We start from the raw sequence: 19,000 nt of genomic DNA on the forward strand, positions 1-19,000 counted from the left end.
TGTCATCAGGGGCACCGAAGGAGGAGGAGAAAGAGGAAGAGGGGCAAGAGGCAGAAGGGGACAAAACAGGGGAAGGGGAAGATAGAACAAATATACCCTATGAAAATTATTAATCTATCAACAACTAGCTTGACTGAAGGGGAGATAGAGATACTCAGTCTGGGTTTAGGCTATGTTCCCACTAAAAAGTTTAATCTTTTCGACACTATTGTTGATGTTAACAAATTAATTAGAAATTTAACATTAAAGAATTTTTTTTGGGACAAAAATCCAGACAATGCATCTACACTCCCTCTAGATTCACTATCATGTCTTACTAAAGAGCACATATATGACATAGTCAATTTTCAAGAAGTGTGCGATATACTTAGCTTACCAGATCTAAGTATTGAGTCACACATGGATATACAGACATTAAAGTCATCACATGTTGGCTATAGACCAAAATCAGTGTTCTACCCTACCCGTGAAAGGGGACCTTTTTTAGAAGCCTTCCACAAACGGGTTGAACAAGATTTGATTACACTTCACAATAATCCGAAACGTACCTACCCTAATTTAACACCTTTACAGAAAGAGGCCTTAGATAGACTCAAATCTAGACAAGATATAACCATAAAAGATTCAGACAAAGGAGGAAGCGTTGTGGTTCTAGATAGATCATATTATATAGAAGAGGCTCACAGACAACTATATGATAAGGATGTCTATCGAATCTTGAACTCTGATCCCACAGAACTATTTAAAACTAAGTTATGGAGTCTCTTGGACGATGGCCTGGAGGAGGGGGTTATTGATCAAGACACCATGAACTTCTTATTTGTCTCTAACCCTGTCGTACCCATATTTCACCACCTCCCTAAGGTGCATAAGTCCTTGGAGGTGGTGAAAGGGAGACCTATAGTCTCGGGTATTGGCTCTTTATTTGAGCAGCTTTCTAGCTGGATAGACTCCCTCCTCCAGCCCATTGTCCTACAAATTCCACCTTACCTATGCGATACCAAGCACCTCCTTAATTGTCTCAATCAAGTTGTATGGGACAAAGACTGTTCTTAGTTGACAATCGATGTGGTTGGCTTGTACTCGGCCATCCCGCATGACCAGGGGCTTGAAGCAGTAAGATGTCTTTTAAATCAGCTGAGTAATTATGACGATACACTCAAGGAGTTTATAGTAAAGGCATTAGACTTTCTCCTACACCATAATTACTTTAAATTTGAAGATGAGTACTTCCTCCAGAGACGTGGGACCGCCATGGGTGCCAAATTCGCACAGTCATATGCCAACATCTTTATGGCTTGGTGGGAGCGGTCCCACGTCTATGGAGAGGAAAACCCATATCGTAACTGTATCAGTACATACAAAAGATACATAGATGATCTTTTGATCATCTGGACCGGGACAGAGGAACAGAATTCAGATTTTGTGTCCTTCATTAATCATAATGAAGTAGGATTGGAATTCACTTACCAATCTGATAGCTGCCTGACGACATATTTAGATTTAACTTTAATGGGTAATGTTGAAAAGGGTCAAGTGACAACAAATTTGTATCGTAAACCTATTTCATGTAATAAGATATTGCATGCAAACAGTAATCATCCCAGACACACTGGTTTTGGGATAGCAAAGGGACAGTTCACACGCCTAAAGCGTAACTGTACTAATGAAATTGACTTTGACATGAATAGTGAAATATTGACCATTCAACTCCTAGAAAGAGGATATTCAAAGAAAGTTGTCAATAGGGCTCTATTGGAGGTAAAACGTACTGATAGGTCAACTATGTTATCTACCAGTTATAATTCTATTAGAGGTAATAGTTTTGATAAATCCAAACCCCTTTTTACCACTACTTACAGTTCCCAATATAGGGAAATTTGTGCTATAATAACTAAATATCTCCCTAGGGAACATATTGTCACCCAGTATGTTGAGGAAAAAAACAGGCACAAGTAGTTGGTTACATGTGAAAGGGCATTATAAATGTCACTTCAACAAATGCATAGCTTGTAACTGCACTCATGTAACCAAAGATTTTCAGTCTATGGTCACACAAATAGTGTATCTTTTAAAGAGTTGCACAAATTGTCGCACACATAATGTCATATATCTGGTAGACTGCACATCTTGCAATAAACAGTATGTGGGTTGTTCAACTAGAGAGGCACGCACAAGAATTTGTGAACATCTCAATAACATTGACAATGGGGTTGAATGCTCAGACCTAGCAAGACATTTTATTCACAAACATGGTAAAAATGTAAATAGTTTTCGTTGGCAGGTCATTGAGCAGGTTAGGACAACAGACAGAGGAGGTGACACTGTAAGTAAGCTCCTTTACCAAGAGGCTTACTGGATATTTCAACTCAGAACTAGGAGACCAGATGGTTTTAACATCGAAGGTGATGTTATCAACTTCTGGCAACGGAACTAAACATTAATATCATTTTGAAACCCACAATCAAATAGATAACCCATTGAAGTGTAATACATCTGGCTAAGCTATATATTTTACTGGCCTGTTCATATTTGCAAAAGTATATACCTTTAAGATTGACTTTACTTATAGGTATACATTAACATTGACTAAATAATATGATATAGGCTTATTGATTTCTCTTAACTGTAGTGATCAATTTTAGATGAATTTTTACAGTGGCAATAACTCTATTCTTATGAATACTATGATAGAGTTACAGATATAGCCATTATAACATGAATCAGAGATTGACGTGTAATTAGATTACCTTTTTGTGATCAACTTTTCATAGTATTGAGACATGTACCTCCTATTAAGAAATTTGATGAATTAATGTTGTGAGACGTAATATGCTCTTATATCAATTTTTATAGCTGGAAGTACCTTATATCTAGCTCAATATATTTAAAGAGATTAGCGTCCCACTATATAGGTGTATGTTCTTTTAATTAAGCTTATACAGCACACAGTCTGGATTGACTACAAATGTGAGTCATAATACACTATTGGATGAATGTTTACAGTCTGAGGTTTTATATCGGGCTTAATATACCCACAGAAATTAATGTCTCACTATGCAGGGGTATGTCTTTTTAATTATGCATTTTTCTTCCCCTATACATATTCAGTGACACAAGGATATTTTTGCTATATTAACTTTGTTCACATCCCTCTAACTGCCTCTCCACCTGTTCCTTTAATTAAGCTTATACAGCATACAGTTTGGATTGACTACAAATGTGAGTCATAATATACTATTGGACGAACGTTCATAGTCTGAGGTTTTTTATCAGGCTTAATATACCCATAGAAATTAACGTCTCACTATGCAGGGGTATGTCTCTTTAACTATGCATTTTTCTTCCCCTATACACATTTAGTGACATATGGATATATTTTTGCTATATTAACTTTGTTCATATTCCTCTAACTGCCTTTTCTCCTGTTATGAGATCAAACTTTGTATAGTATTTTTCTTGTTATAACGATTGCCTTTATTTCCATGTCCATTAGTTACTTAGTAGTATCTCAGTAATCATATGAATTTATTCCTGTTAATTATGATCAGCTGGGGCTTTGTTTTTGATTCAATCACGGGGCTATTTAAGCACTGTGTTTGATTCCAGAAAGTGTGTCTATGAGTAAGGCTAACATGTAGCCGAAACGCGCAAGACAGCTCAGCTTATCGCTTTTATGCTCACTCTGTTTTAAACGTCTTTTTTTTTGGTTTCCAATAAAGCTAATAACTTTTAATATACTACAGTGCCTGGAGACTCGCCTGGTTTTTGCACCACTTTTGTCATATGCTAATTTCTCAGACATTGAAGACTGCCTCTAATCTGAATGCATTTTGACCACTAGAGGGCATTAGTTCATGTGTTTCATATAGATAACATTGAGCTCATGCACGTGAAGTTACCCTGGAGCCAGCACTGATTGGCTAAAATGCATGTCTGTCAAAAAAACTGAAATAAGAGGGCAGTTTGCAGAGGCTTAGATACAAGGTAATCACAGAGGTAAAAGGGATTATCTTTCTTTTTAAACAACAAACATTCTGGTGTTGACTGTCCCTTTAATTCCCTCTCTTTATTTTGAACACTTCTGTATTTTTGTGTTCAGGTTCACGGCATCTGTGTGGAATTCTATCAGAAAAATAATTAATATAATAGAAGGGAGGAAATGAAGAGTAATACATTGAATGATCCGAGAAACCACAGAGCAGCATAACTAACGCCTAGATTTAGAGTTCTGCGTTAGCCGTCCAAACCAGCGTTAGGGGGTCCTAACTCTGGTTTTGGCCGCCCGCTGGTATTTAGAGTCAGTCAGGAAAGGGTCTAACGCTCACTTTCCAGCCGCGACTTTTCCATACCGCAGATCCCCTTACGTCAATTGCGTATCCTATCTTTTCAATGGGATCTTTCTAACGCCGGTATTTAGAGTCTTGGCTGAAGTGAGCGTTAGAACTCTAATGACCAAACTCCAGCGGCAGAAAAAAGCCAGGAGTTAAGAGCTTTCTGGGCTAACGCTGGTTCATAAAGCTCTTAACTACTGTGCTCTAAAGTACACTATCACCAATAAACTACCTATGTACCCCTAAACCGAGGTCCCCCCACATCGCCGCCACTCTAATAAAAAATTTTAACCCCTAATCTGCCGACCGCACACCGCCGCAACCTACATTATCCCTATGTACCCCTAATCTGCTGCCCTTAACATCGCAGACCCCTATATTATATTTATTACCCCCTAATCTGCCCCCCCAATGTCACCGCTACCTTAACTATACTTATTAACCCCTAATATGCCGACCGGACCTCGCCGCCACTATAATAAATGTATTAACCCCTAAACCGCCTCACTCCTGCCTAAAAAAACCTATAATAAATAGTATTAACCCCTAATCTGCCCTCCCTAGACAAAGATTACAAGAATTTTAAACTAATTATACCTACTCTAAGCCCCCTAAAAAAATAACAAAGCCCCCCAAAATAAAAAATGCCCTACCCTAATCTAAAATAAAAAGTTTACAGCTCTTTTACCTTACCAGCCCTTAAAAGGGCCTTTTGCGGGGCATGCCCCAAAGAAAACAGCTCTTTTGCCTGTAAAAAAACATACAATACCCCCCCAACATTACAACCCACCACCCACATACCCCTAATCTAACCCAAACCCCCCTTAAAAAACCTAACACTAAACCCCTGAAGATCTTCCTACCTTGTCTTCACCACACCGGGTATCACCGATCCGTCCAGAAGAGGCTCCGAAGTCTTCATCTTATCCGGCAAGAAGAGGTCCAGAAAAGGCTCCAAAGTCTTCATCCTATCCGGCAAGAAGAGGAGATCCGGACCGGCAAACATCTTCATCCAAGCGGCATCTTCTATCTTCATCCATCCGACGAGGAGCGGCTCCATCTTCAAGACCTCCGGCGCTGAACATCCTCTTCTCCCGACGACTAGACGACGAATGAAGGTTCCTTTATTGGAACAGCCAATAGAATGCAAGCTCAATCTGATTGGCTGATTGGATCAGCCAATCCGATTGAACTTGAATGTGATTGGCTGATTCAATCAGCCAATCAGATTTTTCCTACCTTATTTCCGATTGGCTGATAGAATCCTATCAGTCAATCGGAATTCGAGGGACACCATCTTGGATGACGTCCCTTAAAGGAACCTTCATTCGTCGTCTAGTCGTCGGGAGAAGAGGATCTTTCGTGCCAGAGGTCTTAAAGATGGAGCCACTCCTTGTCGGATGGATGAAGATAGAAGATGCCGCTTGGATGAAGATGTTTGCCGGTCCGGATCTCCTCTTCTAGCCGGATAGGATGAAGACTTCGAAGCCTCTTCTGGACCTCTTCTTGCCGGATAGGATGAAGACTTCAGAGCCTCTTCTGGACGGATCGGTGATACCCGGCGTGGTGAAAACAAGGTAGGAAGATCTTCAGGGGCTTAGTGTTAGTTTTTTTAAGGGGGGTGTGGGTTAGATTAGGGGTATGTGGGTGGTGGGTTGTAATGTTGGGGGGGGTATTGTATGTTTTTCTTACAGGCAAAAGAGCTGTTTTCTTTGGGGCATGCCCCGCAAAAGGCCCTTTTAAGGGCTGGTAAGGTAAAAGAGCTGTAAACTTTTTATTTTAGATTAGGGTAGGGCATTTTTTTATTTTGGGGGGCTTTGTTATTTTTTTAGGGGGCTTAGAGTAGGTGTAATTAGTTTAAAATTCTTGTAATCTTTTTTTATTTTTTGTAATTTAGTCTCTGTTTTTTGTAATTTAGTTTAGTTGATTTAATTGTAGATAATTGTAGGTAATTGTAGGTATTTTATTTAATTAATTTAATGATAATGTACTGTTAGGTTTAATTGTAACTTAGGTTAGGATTTATTTTACAGGTAATTTTGTAATTATTTTAACTAGGTAGCTATTAAATAGTTATTAACTATTTAATAGCTATTGTACCTAGTTAAAATAAATACAAATATGCCTGTAAAATAAATATAAATCCTAAAATAGCTGCAATGTAATTATTATTTATATTGTAGCTATATGAGGGTTTATTTTACAGGTAAGTATTTAGCTTTAAATAGGAATAATTTATTTCATAAGATTTATTTTATTTCGTTAGATTTAAATTATATTTAACTTAGGGGGTGTTAAGGTTAGGGTTAGACTTAGAGTATCGGTGAGGTCCGGTCGGCAGATTAGGGGTTAATAAGTGTAGGTAGGTAGCGGCGATGTTGGGGGGGCAGATTAGGGGTTAATAAATATAATATAGGTGTCGGCGATATTAGGGGCAGCAGATTAGGGGTACATAGGGATAATGTAGGTTGCGGCGGTGTCCGGAGCGGCAGATTAGGGGTTAAAAGTGTAATGCAGGGGTCAGCGACAGCGGGGGCGGCAGATTAGGGGTTAATAAGTGTAAGGTTAGGGGTGTTTAGACTCGGGGTTCATGTTAGGGTGTTACGTGCAGACTTAGGAAGTGTTTCCCCATAGGAAACAATGGGGCTGCGTTAGGAGCTGAACGCTGCTTTTTTGCAGGTGTTAGGTTTTTTTCAGCTCAAACTGCCCCATTGTTTCCTATGGGGGAATCGTGCACGAGCACGTTTTTTAAGCTGGCCGTGTCCGTAAGCAACGCTGGTAATGAGAGTTGCAGTGGCGGTAAATTATGCTCTACGCTCCCTTTTTGGAGCCTAACACAGCCCTTCAGAGAACTCTCAATACCAGCGTTATTTAAAAGGTGCGGGGGAAAAAAACCATGCGTAGCTAACGCACCCCTTCTAATGCAAAACTCTAAATCTAGGTGCTAGTTTGTTTAACCTGCAAAAAATTTAAACTTTGCCTAGCGAACATTTTATCACATTAATCGTGTCACACGTATAGGTAATTTGCTTGTTTGTATGTCAGTGTAAAAGTTCTAAGCTCTTAAAAGTGACATAAACGTGTTTACAAAAGGCCTCACGGGCGAAACGCGTCAGCAGTATGGACGCTGTTTTAGTATAAACTCTGTTGATTTAACAATAGCTTAAAATTTTACTAATTTTCAATCCAAATCTAGCCACACATATCAGTACTTCATAAGGGGGTATAGGGGGAGTAGTGCAAGCAGAAGCGCTCATTTTTATATTGTGTTACTCTAAGAATGATAAGCGCCTCACTAGAACAGCTGCTAATTGACTAGTGACTCGGGCATAGCCACGAGAATTATCATATTGTGACACCGGTGTATTTGGATTATTTAGATATCGGCTTGTTGGGGCGATTACAGACTTAAGAATTTGGCACCGTCAGTCAATACAAACAAGTGACAAACTGTTAAACACTGACATCAGACTGCAGCAGGCACGTACATACACAACAGTTGTCGATTAATAGATCAGACAGATACCTATTGCCTTTGTACAATTATAATACCCAATTGAACAGGGATATTAATGCAATCAGGTATAAACCTGTACTATCTTGGTCTATAACTTTAACCAGACAAAATAAGAGTTTGTACAGGATTGTTTAAAACCCATTATCAGTTATACAGGTTTCCCCATATTAATTAAGTGGATTGATATATTTACAATGAGATAAACTGGGATAATTTCTATTTACCATTATTATGATAAGATATGTACCAGCGCTACGGAATTTGGCGGCGCTATACAAATAAATGATAATAATAATATGTACTATTTAGAGGCTTGGACAGCAGCGGAGCAGTATAGTTATGTGAGACTAGCATTCATATAGCGGTCAATCCCCTAATACAGTTGGCAATCAGATGCACACTCAGAACACAGCACCAGTGTAAGCTCGTTTAAAGCATTCAGCCAAACAACCAGTAAATAAATAATATGACCTGTAGACATAACTGATCACAGCATCTCAGAGGTATTATTCAGCAAACTTGAAACACATTAACATCTAGTAATTTTGAAACTGGCTGACTGGCACAATACAATGACAAGTAGTGAGAATACCGGTATGCTAGTAGATCAGCGATACCATTAATACTGAGTGTCTATCGTGTTACAGAAGGTGTTACAGTGTAACTTGAGCAATACATTGTTACTGTGTGTTCTAGTTATCATATTATATATCTCACAACTGATACATAGTACACTCCCAGCTCCCGAGGTGAATTTATTACACGAGTCTAAGCATAACACAGCATTAGAACCTAATGAATTATAGATAATTATTAAGTATTATATTAAATTGGGTAACAATAATTCCACTACACATTTCTAACTTATTTTTATATGGTGTGCTTTAGTTATACAGGATGTGGATCATAACACCACTGATTTTATGTGATAAAAAACACCTAATGAAGAAGAAAAGAATATAATATAAATACTAAAATACTCAATCTGTTGGAAAGAAGGTTTATTTGTTAGGGAATCACACTTAACGTGTATAAACACCACTGACAAGAAAGCAGCCCAGACAGTTACACACTGTCATTATAGAAATATAATCTAATAGCATATTAGGTATGATAGTGATAAAACTAGACAGCAACTAATAGCATATTATAGCATTATATCCACCAGAGTTAATATTGGCTCTTACAATGACAGTCTAGTCCCATATAAGCCACTTTGATCACGCTCATTATATATGCTTTGAGTAGATATCTTTACCCATTACTAATTGGGGCATTACGCATAAAATTGATATTTAAATCTATAAGGCATGTTATATAGAGTTACGATCTCTATCATTTTTTCTACAAAATTAGGCTAACAGCTGAATAATTCAATCACAATTTTTAGCACCTAACTAGATGCTACCAACTGAACCCCTACCCCCTTATTTCCTCCACTATTGCATAGTGGCAGACCGAATGAGAATATATAGTTACCATCAAGTAATTTATATGGTTACAATCACAATATCATAAGCTAGACACATAGGGCGTGATCCGATATAGATCGTAGTTTGCGGCGCAAGCGAGGGAACCCCCGCCGCCCGTAGTTTCAGCTCGCAACTCGAGCTATCCCATATACGGCGCCGTCAGAGGCTAAAGTGCCGTAAGTCTGACAAACCAGCGATGTCCAGAAATCTGCGTAAGTACAAATTTCTGGAGTCGCCAGTGACTTACGGCACTTTAGAAACTGCCGGCGCCTACAAAACCTGACTAAGTTATAAAATCACCCGTACTGTCTAACACGCCTCCCTAACATAGCCTGACACGTCTAACCCTCTATCCGCTATCCCCCCTCACTATCCTAACAATAAAAAATGTATTAACCCCTAAACCACCGCTCCCGGACCCCACCGCCACCTAATAAAGTTATTAACTCCTAAACCGCCGCTCCCGGTCCCCGCCGCCAGCTATATTAAATCTATAACCCCCTAATGTGAGCCCCTTACACCGCCGCCATCTACCTTACCTACCCCCTAAAGTGAGCTCCTATCCCGCCGCCATCTATTTTAAAAATATTAACCCCTAATTTAATCCCCCTACACCGCCGCCACCTATATTAAACACATTAATCCCTAATCTAATCCCCCTACACTGCCGCCAGCTATATTAACTATTTTAACCCTAATTATATTAGGGTTAATATAGTTATTATATTATATATATTAACTATATTAACCCTAATTATATTAGGGTTAATATAGTTAATATTGTTATTATATTATATATATATATATATATATATTAAGTATAATAACCCTGTCTAACTCTAACATCCCTAACAAACTTTGCCTCCCATGGAGGTGGTGAAGTAAGTTTGTGCTAGATTCTACGTTGATATGCGCTTCGCAGCAGGCTGAAGCCCGGTTTTCCTCTCAGAGTGCAGTGAATGTCAGAGGGATGTGAAGAGAGTATTGCCTATTTGAATACAATGGTCTTCCTCTAGGGGATCTATTTCATAGGTTCTCTGTTATCGGTGGTAGAGATTTCTTCTCCTACCTCCCTTTTCAGATCGACGATATACTCTTATATACCATTACCTCTACTGATTCTCGTTTCAGTACTGGTTTGGCTATCTACTATATGTAGATGAGTGTCCTGGGGTAAGTAAGTCTTATTTTTTGTGACACTCTAAGCTATGGTTGGGCACTTTATATGTAAAGTTCTAAAAATATGTCTTTAAACTTATATTTGCCATGATTCAGGATAATCAGTATTCCTTCATTCAGACTGTCAGTTTCATTATTTGGGATAATGCATATGAATAAATATTTTTTTTCTTACCTTGAAAATGTTCAATTGACTATTTTTTCCCTGCAGGCTGTTAGGCTCGCGGGGGCAGAAAATGCTTCATTTTATTGCGTCATTCTTGGCGCAAACTTTTTTGGCGCAAAATTTTGTCATTTCCGGCGTCGTACTTGACGCCGGAAGTTGTTTGTAGTTACGTCATTTTTTTGACGCATGTGTATTCAGACGTTTTTTTGCGCCAAAAAATGTGGGCGTCGGTTTCGACATCAGAGGATGTGGCGTCATACTTGGCGCCAAAAAATATGGACGTTGTACTTAGCGTCAATAATGTGGGCGTCATACTTGGCGCCAGAAATGTGGGCGTCATACCTGTTCCACTTTTTTCTCACATTATTTAAGTCTCACTTTTTTGTTGCTTCTGGTTGCTAGAGGCTTGTTTATTTTGCATTTGTTCCCATTCCTGAAACTATTACTATTATTATTATTATTATTGCAAGATATTCAAAACACTGTTCCTGTTTCAAGAGATGCTGAGGGATTCCTGTTGACTGAGATCAGTCCTACCAAAGCTAAGTTCATTTATTTTAATGTTATGAATGTTTATCTTTAGCTATGGTTTGTAATAAGTTATCATGATAAACTTTTACATGCAGAATCCATTAGTATTTATGCTTTATATATTGCTATTCTTTTTATATCTTATGTACAAGATATATTTAGAAATTTATAAGAGTATTTTTCTGATTCTATTTTAAAGGCTTTGTCTGACGTCCCTCCCGCCTTCTAATAAAATTTCTAGGTCTTTTTCAAACTTCTTTTAGTTGATGAAGTTTCAAATGACCAACAACATAATGAATTATCCTTCTCTGATGGTGCTTTTTTTCTCATTCAGAATTTTTCTTCATCAGATATTGACACTAACAAATCTACTTTTTTATTCTTTAATAGAGTACATTTGTTCCTTGTTCAAAAGGTGTTGATTATTTTGGATATTGTAATATCTAGTTCTTTTGATTTTAAAGACTAGCTAACATTTAAATTCTGCTTGTTTATCTTCTGTGGTTTCTTCAGAGGTTTTTTCCAGTTCCTGATACTAGGGAATGGAATAGGCTGAGAATTTTCTTTTAGTTCTTCTTTAAGGTTTTTAAATTGTATTCTTTGCCGGCAGTTAGTTTTCAGTTTTGAATAAAGATTCCTCAAGTTAATGGGGCTATCTCTACTCCTGCTAAATATACTATTATTCTTATAGCAAATAGTATTTATTTTTTTCCTTCAGATGTTCGTATCTTATTTAAGGAAAATTATTTTCAGGTACTTTTCTTAGACCTGTAATTTATTTGGCTGATGTTGCAATTGCTGCATCTTTCTGTTTGGATACTTTAACATCAAGTATCGGATTATGATTTGTTTAGCATTGTTAAAAGGACACAATCTTCTACTTTTTTTGAAGTTCAGGCTAAGTGCTATTGCATTGTCTTGTTATCTTGCATTTGTTGATTATGCAAGTCCAGTGTGTTGTCTGATCCTTTAACTTGATTAACATGCTAATAATTTCATTTGTGTTGTCATTTTATTAAAATATTTCGCAAATGAGGTTTAATCTATGTCTTTAGCTATTTTAGCTAGAAGAACTTTGTGATTTCAATCTTGGAATGCTAATTTGATTTCTAAAATCCATATTTCTTTTTTTCTAAGATATTCAATTATTTGGTTCATAATTGGATTCAATTATTTAACTGTTACTCTGGGCTTCAAGATTGAGTTCTAAGACTAAAACTTTAAGCTTATATTAGTTTTCTGTTCTTACTAAGGAACGGAATCCTGAATTCTTCCCCAAGTAACATGTTTATAATTGGAAGTTTTTTGTTCTTCATTCAATTAAGCCTTTTAAAAGTTTAAAGTCAGCTCCCTAAATTTGCATGTAGGTGTGATTCTTATTCCAGCTTGGCTTGTAAGGGGCAGGTTAAGACTTTTTTGAAATTTGTTTGGTTCTATTCGGTCCAAACTTCTTTGGGTACAGAATAAGTTTCAGAGTAAAACCGTCTGTGAGAAGTCTTTTTTTTTTTCTCTATCATATTCCAGCTATTCCAGTTAGACTATCACTTTCCTGAAGTGTGTCTCAGACCTGGAGTTTTCTGGGGTATTTTTTCCAGTTTCATTTTAGGAACTGGGTTTTGGGGTTTTATTCAAGACTATTCATTGTTCCAAAAATAGAAAATCTTTTTGAATTGTCATATAAGTGTACCATCTTTTAGAATGGTGTTTATATGGTCTATTCTGCCTTTTTGGTCAGTGATGGCATTATTTGTTTACAATAGATACAATAGATGCATATCTTCATTTTCTGTTTTCATTCAGATTATTTTTATTTTCTGAGATTCTCTTTTTTTGACAAGCATTACCAATTTGTTGCTTTTCCTTCTGGTCTAGCAACAGCTCTAAGAATCTTTTCAAGGTTCTTAGTGTTCCTTTTTTGGACGGTATCGTGGTACTGGCTCAGTCTTTTTCGTTCTGTGGAATCTCATACGATTCAACTTTGTTGTTTCTTCAAGACATGGTTAGAGGATCTTTTTATCAAAAGCTCCTTGATTTCTCACACAAGGGTCACCTTTTTTAGGTTTTCCAGATAGATTGTGTCAATGTTTTTGTCTCTAACAGACAAGTGACAAGTTTATTGGGTTCCGTTTGTCGGAACCTTCAGTCTCTATTATTTCCTTCAAGTTGCTATATATGCATGGAAGTTTTAGGTTTCATGGCTGCAGCATCTTTGCTCATTTCATAGGAAACCTTTCCAGTTTTTTATGCTGAATAATGGTGCAGGGATTCTAGGATATCACATTTTATATCTTTGAATCCTAATGTTTAACTATCTTTGTTTCAGTGGTTAAGATCACCATCATTTAGTTCTACAGGTCTCTTCGGTTCTTTCAACCTGGACCATGATCTTTACAGATGCAAGTCTTTTAGGTTGGGAGGCTGTATGAGGATCTCTGTCAGCACAAGGGGTTTGGAAATCTCAGGAGGCGAGATTACTATTTGATATTTTGGAACTCCGTGCATTCTCAGAGTTCTTCAGTTTGGTTTCTTTTTGAAGAAAATACGTTTTTTCAGTCAGACAATGTCACAACTGTGGCGTATGTCAATCATCAGGGTGGGACTATCAGTCTTTAGGCTGTGACAGAAGTATCTCGGATATTTGCTTGGACTAAATCCAGCTCCTATCTAATTTCTGTGGTCTTTTTCCCAGGTATAGACAATTGGGAAGCGGATTATCTCTGTTAATCAAGCTTTACATCCGGGAGAATGGTCTCTTTACCCAGATATGTTTTTCAATTTTTCAGATGTGAGGGCTTCCAGAAATAGATCTGATGGCATCTCATCTAGACAAGGAACTTCCCAGGGGCCTATTCAGGTTCTGGGATCTTCAAGCGGAAGTAGTGTATGCATTAACACTTCCTTGGAATTATCAATCTGCCTATATTTTTTCATCTCTGGTTCTTCTTTTTAGAGTGATTTTCTAAATCATCAGAGTCCAATCTTTGGTGTGGCTGGTGGCTCCAGCATGGCCACACAGGCTTTGGTATATGGTTCTTGTTCGGATGTCCAGTTGCCAATCTTGGTTACTTCCATTAAGGCCAGACCTTATATCTTAACATTCGTTTTTTTCATCAGGAATTCAAACGATTAATTTGATGGTATGAAAATTTAACGCTTCGTACTTAGTCATAGAAGTTTCTCTGACTCAGTGATTAATACTATGTTGCAGGCTCGTAAATCTGTGTCTAGTAGGATTTATTATTGAGTTTGGAAGATTTACATCTCATGATGCTCTTCTTATGAATTCTCTTGGCATTCTTTTAGAATTCCTAGGATTTTATAGTTTCTTCATAAGGTTTTGTCTGCATGTTCCTTGAAAGGACAAATCTCTGTTTTTCTGTGCTGTTTCACAGTAAGAATTGCTAAATCTTTCTGATATTCATTGTTTTGTTCAGGCTTTGGTTCGTATCAAGCCTGTCATTTAAGCCAATTTCTCCTCCTTGGAGTCTTATTTTGGTTCTGAAGGCTTTTCAGACTCTTCTATTTGAGCATATGCTTTCTTTGGACATTAATTACTTTCATGGAAAGTATTGTTCTTTTTAGACATCTCTTCAGCTAGAACAGTTTTTTGAATTATCTGTTCTTTCTTGTGAATCTCCTTTTTCTGATTTTTCATCAGGATAAGGTGGTTTTTGCTGTCCTCATTTCAATTTTTACCTAAAGTTGTGAATTCTAACAACATTAGTGGAGGAATTATTGTCCCTTCCTTGTGTCCTAATCCTAAGAATTCTTTGGTAAGATTCTTACATTCTTTGGATGTGGTAAGAGTTTTGAAATATTATGTTGAAGCTACTCAGATTTCAGACAGACTTCTAGTCTATTTGTTATCTTTTCTGGTTTTAGGAAAGGTCAGAAGGCTTCTGCCTTTTCTTTGGCATCTTGGTTAAAGCTTTTGATTCATCATGCTTATTTGGAGTCAGGTTAATCCCCGCCTCTGAGGATTACGGCTCATTCTACTAGGTCAGTTTCTACTTCCTGGACTTTTAAGAATGAAGCTTCTGTTGATCAGATTTGCAAAGCAATGACTTGGTCTTCTTTGCATACTTTTACTAAATTCTACCATTTTGATGTTTTCTCTTCTTCAGAAGCAGTTTTTGGTAGAATAGTACTTCAGGCAGCTGTTTCAGTTTGATTCTTCTGCTTATATTTCAGTTTTTTTCATTATAAAAATTGAAACTTTTGATTTGGGTAGTGGATTAATTTTTTCAGCGGAATTAGCTGTCTTTATTTTATCCCTCCCTCTCTAGTGACTCTTGCGTGGAAGTTCCACATCTTGGGTATCTGCTATCCCATACATCACTAGCTCATGGACTCTTGCTAATTACATGAAAGAAAACATAATTTATGTAAGAACTTACCTGATAAATTAATTTCTTTCATATTAGCAAGAGTCCATGAGGCCCGCCCTTTTTGTGGTGTTTATGATTTTTTTGTTTAAAGCACAATTATTCCAATTCCTTATTTCTTGATGCTTTCGCTCCTTTCTTATCACCCCACTTCTTGGCTATTCGTTAAACTGAATTGTGGGTGTGGTGAGGGGTGTATTTATAGGCATTTTAAGGTTTGGGAAACTTTGCCCCTCCTGGTAGGAATGTATATCCCATACGTCACTAGCTCATGGACTCTTGCTAATATGAAAGAAATTAATTTATCAGGTAAGTTCTTACATAAATTATGTTTTCTTCACTCCTCCGCCGTGGAGCATCCATCCGGCACGACGACTGAACGAGGAATGAGGTACCTTTAAATGACGTCATCCAAGATGGCGTCCGTCGAATTCCGATTGGCTGATAGAATTCTATCAGCCAATCGGAATTAAGGTAGAAAAATCTGATTGGCTGATTGAATCAGCCAATCAGATTCAAGTTCAATCCGATTGGCTGATATATATAATATAATAACTATATTAACCCTAATATAATTAGGGTTAATATAGTTAATATAGCTGGCGGCGGTGTAGGGGGATTAGATTAGGGGTTAATGTGTTTAATATAGGTGGCGGTGGTGTAGGGGGATTAAATTAGGGGTTAATGTGTTTAATATAGGTGGCGGCGGTGTAGGGGGATTAAATTAGGGGTTAATATTTTTAAAATAGATGGGAGCGGGGTAGGAGCTCACTTTAGGGGGTAGGTAAGGTAGATGGCGGCGGGGTAGGGGCTCACTTTAGGGGGTAGGTAAGGTAGATGGTGCGCAGGGTAGGGGCTCACTTTAGGGGGTAGGTAAGGGGCTCACATTAGAGGGTATGTAGGGGGTTATACTTTTAATGTCCGGGAGCGGCGGTTTAGGGGTTAAACACTTTATTAGGGATTGCGGCGGGGATTGCGGTTGACAGGTAGATAGACATTGCGCATGCGTTAGGTGTTAGGTTTTATTTGGCAGGTAGTTTAGGGAGATACGGGGCTCCAATAGACAGCGTAAGGCTTACTACGGCTGCATTTTGTGGCAAGGTGAAAATAGAGTAAGATTTCTCCATTTTCGTCACGTAAGTCCTTACGCTGTATATTGGATACCAAACTGCGCGGGTTTGGTATACCTGCCTATGGCCCAAAAAACTACGGGCGAAGGCAGAAATATATGAGCGTAACTTCTAGGTTACGCCATATATAGGATACCAAACCCGCACAAAATTCGGCGTCACCGGCTTTTGCGGGCGACGCTGCATATCTGATCGGGCCCATAATAGTACAATCCCTAACACTAAGGCCTAGATTTGGAGTTTGGCGTTAGCCGTGAAAACCAGCGTTAGAGGCTCCTAACGCTGGTTTTAGGCTACCGCCGGTATTTGGAGTCAGTGATTAAAGGGTCTAACGCTCACTTTTCAGCCGCGACTTTTCCATACCGCAGATCCCCTTACGTCAATTGCGTATCCTATCTTTTCAATGGGATCTTTCTAACTCCGGTATTTAGAGTCGTTTCTGAAGTGAGCGTTAGACATCTAACGACAAAACTCCAGCCGCAGGAAAAAAGCAGGAGTTAAGAGCTTTCTGGGCTAACGCCGGTTCATAAAGCTCTTAACTACTGTACCCTAAAGTACACTAACACCTATAAACTACCTATGTACCCCTAAACCGAGGTCCCCCCACATCGCCGCCACTCGATTAAATTTTTTTAACCCCTAATCTGCCGACCGCCACCTACGTTATACTTATGTACCCCTAATCTGCTGCCCCTAACCCCGCCGACCCCTGTATTATATTTATTAACCCCTAACCTGCCCCCCACAACGTCGCCGCCAGCTACTTACAATAATTAACCCCTAATCTGCCGACCGCAAAGCGCCGCCACCTACGTTATCCTTATGTACCCCTAATCTGCTGCCCCTAACACCGCCGACCCCTATATTATATTTATTAACCCCTAATCTGCCCCCCTCAACGTCGCCGACACCTGCCTACACTTATTAACCCCTAATCTGAGGAACGGAGCTCATCGCTACTATAATAAATGGATTAACCCCTAAAGCTAAGTCTAACCCTAACGCTAACACCCCCCTAACTTAAATATAATTTAAATCTAACGAAATTAATTAACTCTTATTAAATAAATTATTCCTATTTAAAGCTAAATACTTACCTGTAAAATACATCCTAATATAGCTACAATATAAATTATAATTATATTGTAGCTATTTTAGGATTAATATTTATTTTACAGGCAACTTGGTAATTATTTTAACCAGGTACAATAGCTATTAAATAGTTAAGAACTATTTAATAGTTACCTAGTTAAAATAATAACAAAATTACCTGTAAAATAAATCCTAACCTAAGTTATAATTAAACCTAACACTACCCTATCAATAAATTAATTAAATAAAATACCTACAATTACCTACAATTAACCTAACACTACACTATCAATAAATAAATTAAATACAATTGCTACAAATAACTACAATTACATAAACTAACTAAAGTACAAAAAATAAAAAAGAACTAAGTTACAAAAAATATTTTTTTTTTTACAAACATAAGAAAAATATTACAACAATTTTAAACTAATTACACCTACTCTAAGCCCCCTAATAAAATAACAAAGACCCCCAAAATAAAAAAATGCCCTACCCTATTCTAAATTAATAGAGTTAAAAGCTCTTTTACCTTACCAGCCCTGAACAGGGCCCTTTGCGGGGAACAGCCAATAGAATGCGAGCTCAATCTGATTGGCTGATTGGATCAGCCAATAGGATTGAACTTGATTCTGATTGGCTGATTCCATCAGCCAATCAGAATATTCCTACCTTAATTCCGATTGGCTGATAGAATCCTATCAGCCAATCGGAATTCGAGGGACGCCATCTTGGATGACGCCGGAAGAAGAGGATGGATCCGCGTCGGCTGATTCAAGATGGACCCGCTCCGCACCGGATGGAAGAAGATCGAAGATGCCGCTTGGAGAAGATGTTTGCCGGTCCGGATGTCCTCTTCTTGCCGGATAGGAGGAAGACTTTGGAGCCTCTTCTGGACCTCTTCAGCACCGGATGCCAGGACGGATCGGTGATACCTGGATGGTGAAGACAAGGTAGGAAGATCTTCAGGGGCTTAGTGTTAGGTTTATTTAAGGGGGGTTTGGGTTAGATTAGGGGTATGTGGGTGGTGGGTTGTAATGTTGGGGGGGGTATTGTATGTTTTTTTTACAGGCAAAAGAGCTGATTTTCTTGGGGCATGCCCCGCAAAGGGCCCTGTTCAGGGCTGGTAAGGTAAAAGAGCTTTTAACTCTATTAATTTAGAATAGGGTAGGGCATTTTTTTATTTTGGGGGTC

This window comes from Bombina bombina, chromosome 11 (genome assembly GCF_027579735.1).
Source record: "Bombina bombina isolate aBomBom1 chromosome 11, aBomBom1.pri, whole genome shotgun sequence".
NCBI classification, from domain to species: Eukaryota; Metazoa; Chordata; class Amphibia; order Anura; family Bombinatoridae; genus Bombina; species Bombina bombina.